The following is a 6744-nucleotide window of genomic DNA, read 5'->3' as shown; positions in this document are numbered from 1 at the left end:
GGTACACTCAGTGAGTTGGGCTCCCCAGTCTTCTCTAGAAGACTGGTTAGGAAGCCCCAGTCTTCTCTAGAAATCCTTCAAGCAAATCTTCTCATCTATTTTCCAGTAAGAGAATTGTCTTTATTATCATGAACAGCCAACAAATCTGCCCTCTGTCCCAGAGAGAGATGCTGTATTTTCCAAAGCTGTTTGCCATACAAATATCCTTGGAAAGGTATCCAGAACAAAATCTATCAGAAGATATGCAGAAACAAGAGAGAATCATGGAGAACTATCTCCCAACAGCTCCATAAATATGTATTAACTCAAAATGGATCATCGGGGGCGCCTGGGTGGCACAGCGGTTAAGCGTCTGCCTTCGGCTCAGGGCGTGATCCCCGCGTTATGGGATCGAGCCCCACATCAGGCTCCTCCGCTATGAGCCTGCTTCTTTCCTCTCCCCCTCCCCCTGCTTGTGTTCCCTCTCTCGCTGGCTGTCTCTATCTCTGTCGAATAAATGAATAAAACCTTTAAAAAAAAAATGGATCATCGGCCTAAGTGTAAACCTAAATCTATAAAGCTTCTAGAACAAAACAGAAGTAACCAAGATTACTTTATAGCCAACAAGGTCAATAGTCCAAGGAGCTTGACCCACATAGACAGGAACAGGATTGGGAGGCACCGTGCATGGAAGATTTAAGAAGGCACTCACTCTCCAGTCCAGAGCCTGCACTTGCACAACCCAGAAAGTACCTCCTTAAATTTGTGATTATCCACTTGGGCTTGCCATAATCTCCACACTGCATCTTTTTCCATTATTGATGGTTCCAAAATCAGAAAATGTCAGATTGTATTGCCCAAGGAAGAGCACAGCTTACATCACAGCCTTAGACCTTTTCTTCCCAGGCCAACTCAAATGTTACAGCTTGCCATGTCACATACATTATGTGCTGGATCAGTACTTGGAAGTGTCAAATGTGTCCACCAGAACCCAAAGAGATCCACCAGATATTGTACTTCCTTCTTCATGGTAAGGAATGCATTCTTACTGGGAGTGATATCATCCTCAAGGTGGAAAAACCTGGTTCTTGGGGGCAAAAAATATTTTATACCTTATAATGGTTTGTGGTCCTCCAAAGGCTATATTACCTTAGCAAATATGCACTATATCTGTGCTATTAATATTCCATGATGGACAAGTAATTAGAGAAAAAATAATCCTAAAAATTTCCTTAGCAGGGCATTAATGACAAAACAGCTGGAAAACACTGTAGTAGGGAGAAATGCAAAAAAAAAGGATACCCTTTGAAGTGGATGCCCTAACATGCCTTTGACCATTAGATCTTTAAACTATTTACTGAAGTGGTGAGTTCCAAAATCTTTGAAGGGTTTTCAATCTCCGACCCTCTAGAATGTATGTGTCAAAAATTGCCCATTATGAACTGGGTTCTTCAGATCCACCAATTCATAAAAATGAGTGAACCCAGCAGCAGTTCATCATGAGATGGAAAAGGTGCATCTGGGATTAAGCTTGAATAGAAGTAGAGGGCAGGAGTAATTTACGTGAGGAGGCAGACTGTACCTCCATGTCAGTCACCACTGTTGTACCAATGCTTCTCCCCAAGCCTCACATCAGTGGCTCTATGGGCACCCTCCACTACCAGCTGAACGAGGAGAAAAATCCAGAGATTGGTTTTCAGATGGGTTACCAAGTACAAGGCAAAAACGATGGTATATATATATATATATATATATAGGCTACTATAGCCAATGTTAGGAATGATCTTGAGTGACAGTGTTGAAGGAAATTTTTCCTAATGAAAGTAGTTGTGAGCAGTATGTCTGGTTTATCCACTTTGCAAGGAAGAAATGGCTCAAGATAAGAATATATGTGGACTCGTGGGTGGTGGCAAATTTTTTGGCCTGCTGATCAAGGGCATAGAAGGAAAAAAACTAAAAGGTCAGAGACAAGATCTTAAGTGGAGGCATGTGGATAGACATGAAATTTTCCATATCACACGTCATTACCTACTAGAAAACATCATCACAGAAGAAGCACTGAACAACTTAGTAGATAAAATGGTATCGCTAGTTGATGTTAGCCAATCTTTGTCCTCATTCATACCAAACCTGGTACATTGGGCACATGACAGAAGGGGTCACGGTAGGAGAGACGGAGGCTACACATCAGTCCAAAATCATGGATTTCCTTTTACCAAGGTCAATCAAGCTACCGTTGCCTCTGCATATCCACCATGACAGCCAGAGAGGCCAGTAACCTAGTGTGACACTCTTCCTTGAGGAGACCAGCCGGCCGTTTGGTGGCAGGTTGATTAAACTGTGCCCATTCCACCCTGGAAGAACGAGTGAAATACATGGGTCTGGAAACCAAGGGATGGAAGCAGAAGATATCCCAGTTGGCATCATTCCCAATAACCACTAAGGAACTTTGTGCTTTTCTTCCTGCAACTCTGGACTTCAAAAACTTAAAAGTCTAAATCCCCGAAGGAAACGGCACACCTCCTATTGAACCACAAGCTAGAGCTGCCACGGCTGCCACCTAGACATTCCAGGTTCCTTGTGTCCAGGAACCAGGAGGCTGGAAGGGGACTCACCGCGGTGGCAGGCATAAATAATACTGATCATCAGGGTAAACTAGAACTAATGTTACATGATGGTAGCACAGAGGAATATATGAAATTCAGGTGATCCCCACTTGAGTGCCTCTTGGTACTCCCTTTCCCAGCTACAACTGTGAATGAGCAAATGTAGCAAACCTAGCCTAAGAATTGTGTGGGTCTGGGGGTCAGACCACTCAGGAGTTTGGGCCACACAACCAGGTAAGCTGTCATGACCAACAGAAGGGATAGATGAAGACATGGAAATTTAGAATGGATGGTGGACAAGGGATTTGATAAGTATACGTGTCAGCCCCCAAACGAACTGCAGCGGTGAAGACTGAAATTTGGCCCATAAAGCTCCCTCTTTTAAGTTTATTCTCAGGAAGAAAGGCCCATAGGACCTATGGAGGAGCTGTGCCTGAATGTGTAAGAGAAATACATGGGAAGCAAAGCATGAACTGTGGCAGCCAGGAAGACCTCACCTGTGTCGATCACATCTCCTTTCAAGAGAGAACCTGAAGCAAAAATTACAGGTTGCTGAAAGCCTCCAGCTGTGGATGTCCGCAGGCTCTGTCTCAGCCTTCGAGCTGAATCCACTTGCCTCTTAAGCATCCCCCAGCCCATGACCAAGCACACAGTGATATAAAGACTTGCTATTTTGGCCAATGTGGGAATCCTCTATGGGCATTCTTTGTACTCGAGATCTCCACTGGACTTCCCTAGACTTTCTCACAGCTATGCCACAGTCTGATGCTCTTTCTACTTAATCTTCCTTCCACCTCCCTCACCTTTCACAGGTATCAGATCAGCATCATTGTCTGAAAGCTTTCACTGCCTCTCCTGCTCCTTCTCCCCTTCCACTTTCACAGTTGTAACCCCCAATAAATCTCTTTCATTTATAACTCTTCTTGGCATCTGCTTCCTGGAAGGCCCAAATCAACATAGACCTAAATGTAAAAACAAAAACCATAAAGCTAGAAGAAAACATGAGAGAACATATTCATGACCTTGATATAAGCAAAGTCGTCCTAGACAAGACACAACTATAATATAAGTTGACTAGTACTTAGGCAAGAACTAACTATAAAAAAAGAAGTTGATAAACTGTTCTTCTTCCAAGTTTGAAAATAAATTATCTTTCAACAGATGAATACATAAACAAGCTATGGTGTATCATTACATCATTAATACTGTTCAGCAATATTGTTCAGCAATAAAAAGAAGGGAACTATTGATACACAAAACAATTTGGATGAACCTCAAAGATTGTGAAAGAACACAGTCTTAAAAGGTTACACACTGTATCATTCCGTTTATATGACATTCTTTTTTTTTTAAAGATTTTATTTATTTATTCAACAGAGATAGAGACAGCCAGCGAGAGAGGGAACACAAGCAGGGGGAGTGGGAGAGGAAGAAGCAGGCTCCTAGCAGAGGAGCCTGATGTGGGGCTTGATCCCATAACGCCGGGATCACGCCCTGAGCCGAAGGCTGACGCTTAACCGCTGTGCCACCCAGGCGCCCCATTTATATGACATTCTTAAAAAGACAAAAAACGTGGTAAGGGAGAACAGATCATCATTTTTCAGGGGTTAGAGGAAGGGGATTATATGATCGTAAAAGGGTAGCACGAGGGAGCATTTTGGCATTATGAAACTATTCTGGATCTATATTCACAATAGTTATGTCCATGCATGTGTTAAAATTTACAGAAATGTACACCAAAAAAGTCAGTTTTACTATAAGTAAAATTTTAAATACAAAATACAAAAATAATCCCCCATGTATCAATGCTGTGCTTAAAATGACTCCGTGAATGAATGTTTGGGGCTGCAGTTGCTGGGGCATATGGTAGGGGTGTGTTTACTTTGGTCAGAAGCTGCCAGGCTGTTTTCTAGTGTTCTACATCTGGATTGGGGTAGTGGTTACACAGCTATGTACCTTTGTCCAAACTCATCAAACTGAGTGCTTAAGGTGGCTGCAATTTATTTTATGTAAAATATACTTCAATAAACCTGACTAAAAAGAAAATATTTTAAATGATCCCTACATATCAATAATAAAAAAATTTGAACAGGCATCTCATAAATGAATACACAGCATCAATAACACTATTTCTCATTAAGGCAACGCAAATTAAAACACAGTGAGATATCACTACATAACCACTAGAATGGCTAAATATCACTGAATACCAAATGTTCCAAGAATATGGAACAACTGGAATTCTCATACATTGCTCATGAATGGGTGAAATGGCACCACAATTTTAGAAAACATTTTGGTCATTCCTTATAAGTTAAACATAATCTTACCCTCTGACTGAGCAAATCCGTTCCTAAGTAATGAAATATGTACACAAAATGACATGGACGTGGAATGTTTAATCATAATAGTACCAAACTTGAACCATACAAATGTCCATCAACAGGACAATAAGTACCCAAACTGTGTCACATTCATATGACAGAATACTAATCAGCAACATAAATAGCAACCACTGCCACACACAATGACCTAAATCTCACAGATATTATGTTAAGCAAAAGAAGCCAAACACAAAACTGCATGTACTGCATGAGTCCCTTTATATGAAATGCAAAAACAGTAAAACTAATATGTAGTGATATATATTAGTCAACCTCCAAAATGCCCTCCATGATCCTTGTCTCCTGGTTTTCATATCTTGTGTAGTCCCATCCTACACTGATCCATGTCTGGCCAAGTGACAGATACAATATTATAAAAGTGATAGTGTGTGACTTCCAGAGGTAAGACATAAAATGCATTGCAGTTTCTGTCTCAGCCTCGCTTGAATTGCTCACTCAAGGAACTTGCTGGCCCTGAGAATAAGTCACCTTGGAAGAAGATCCCCCAGCCCCATTCAAACATTCAGCTCACGGCAATCCTGGGCAATCCTGGGCCTTGCTGACATGTGACAAAGTCTCATGAAATACTCTGAATGAAACCATCCAAACAATGGAGTCCCAAATTCCTGACCCACAAAACTTACAAGGGAGAATAAAAATTTCTTGCTATTTTAAGCCACAACATTTAGGGTAATCACTTATGCAGCAATAGATTCCTAAGACACGATAAAAATCAAAATGCTATTTGTGGAAAGGGGAATATTCACTGAAAAGAAGCACAGTGTAACTTCCAAGGGTAATAAAAAAGTTGTATATCTTAATTTTGATGATGTTTATATGGATGTATTCATATGTTGAATTTTGAACTGAATGCTTACTATTGCATTTAAAATATATCTGAAAGAAAGTAAGTAAACAATAAAGAAAACATGATTCAGGAAATAAAAAGCTCATTCACAGTAGCAACTACACTATAAAATATCTAGAAACAAACATTAAAAATGTGCAAATTCTATGCAAAGAAAAAAAAAAGACTATAACTCCTTGAAGAATAATACCAAGGGGAAAAAAAGACCTAAATGAAAAGAGAGACATGGCATGTTCCTAATAATAAAAGTAATCAGAATAACTGACATTTATCAAATGTTTTTAATGTAGCAGGCTCTGGTTCTAGCACTGCACATGGATTACATCATATCATACCTTAAAATAACACATGAAGTGGGGCACCTGGGTGGCTGTTGGTTAAGCCTCTGCCTTCCGCTCAAATCATGATCCCAAGGTCTTGGGATCCAGCCCCGCATGGGCTCCCTGCTCAGTGGGGGAGCCTGTGTCTCCCTCTGCCTGCAGCTCCTCCGGCCTGTGCTTTCTCTCTCTCTGTCAAATAAACAAATAAAGTCTTGAAAAAAAATAACACATGAAGTTATTTCTATTTCATAGACAATTAAACAGGTTGAGAGGTTAAGTCAATATTGTCAGTATGTCTATTCTGCAGATATTAATCTTTAAATGCAGTGTAATACCAAGCAAAAACTCCAACATTTTTATGAAATTTGGAGGACTAATTCTATAATAAATAATGAGAATAAATAAAAAATAATGACAGGGAGATTTGCTTTATCAAATCATGCAATCAAAGTATGCAAAATAAATAGTGATTTAAATGGGAAATTTGGAAAAGACATTAACAAATAAATAGGGAAAGTGAATATAAGGCCCAGAAATAGATCCATATGTACGGAAATTTCTGGTTGTAAAAATACAATATTTTGAAT

Source organism: Ailuropoda melanoleuca, chromosome 15 (assembly GCF_002007445.2).
Source record: "Ailuropoda melanoleuca isolate Jingjing chromosome 15, ASM200744v2, whole genome shotgun sequence".
Classification (NCBI taxonomy): Eukaryota; Metazoa; Chordata; class Mammalia; order Carnivora; family Ursidae; genus Ailuropoda; species Ailuropoda melanoleuca.
The sequence above is the reverse complement of the archived record's forward strand: the minus strand, read 5'-3'. Positions refer to the sequence as shown.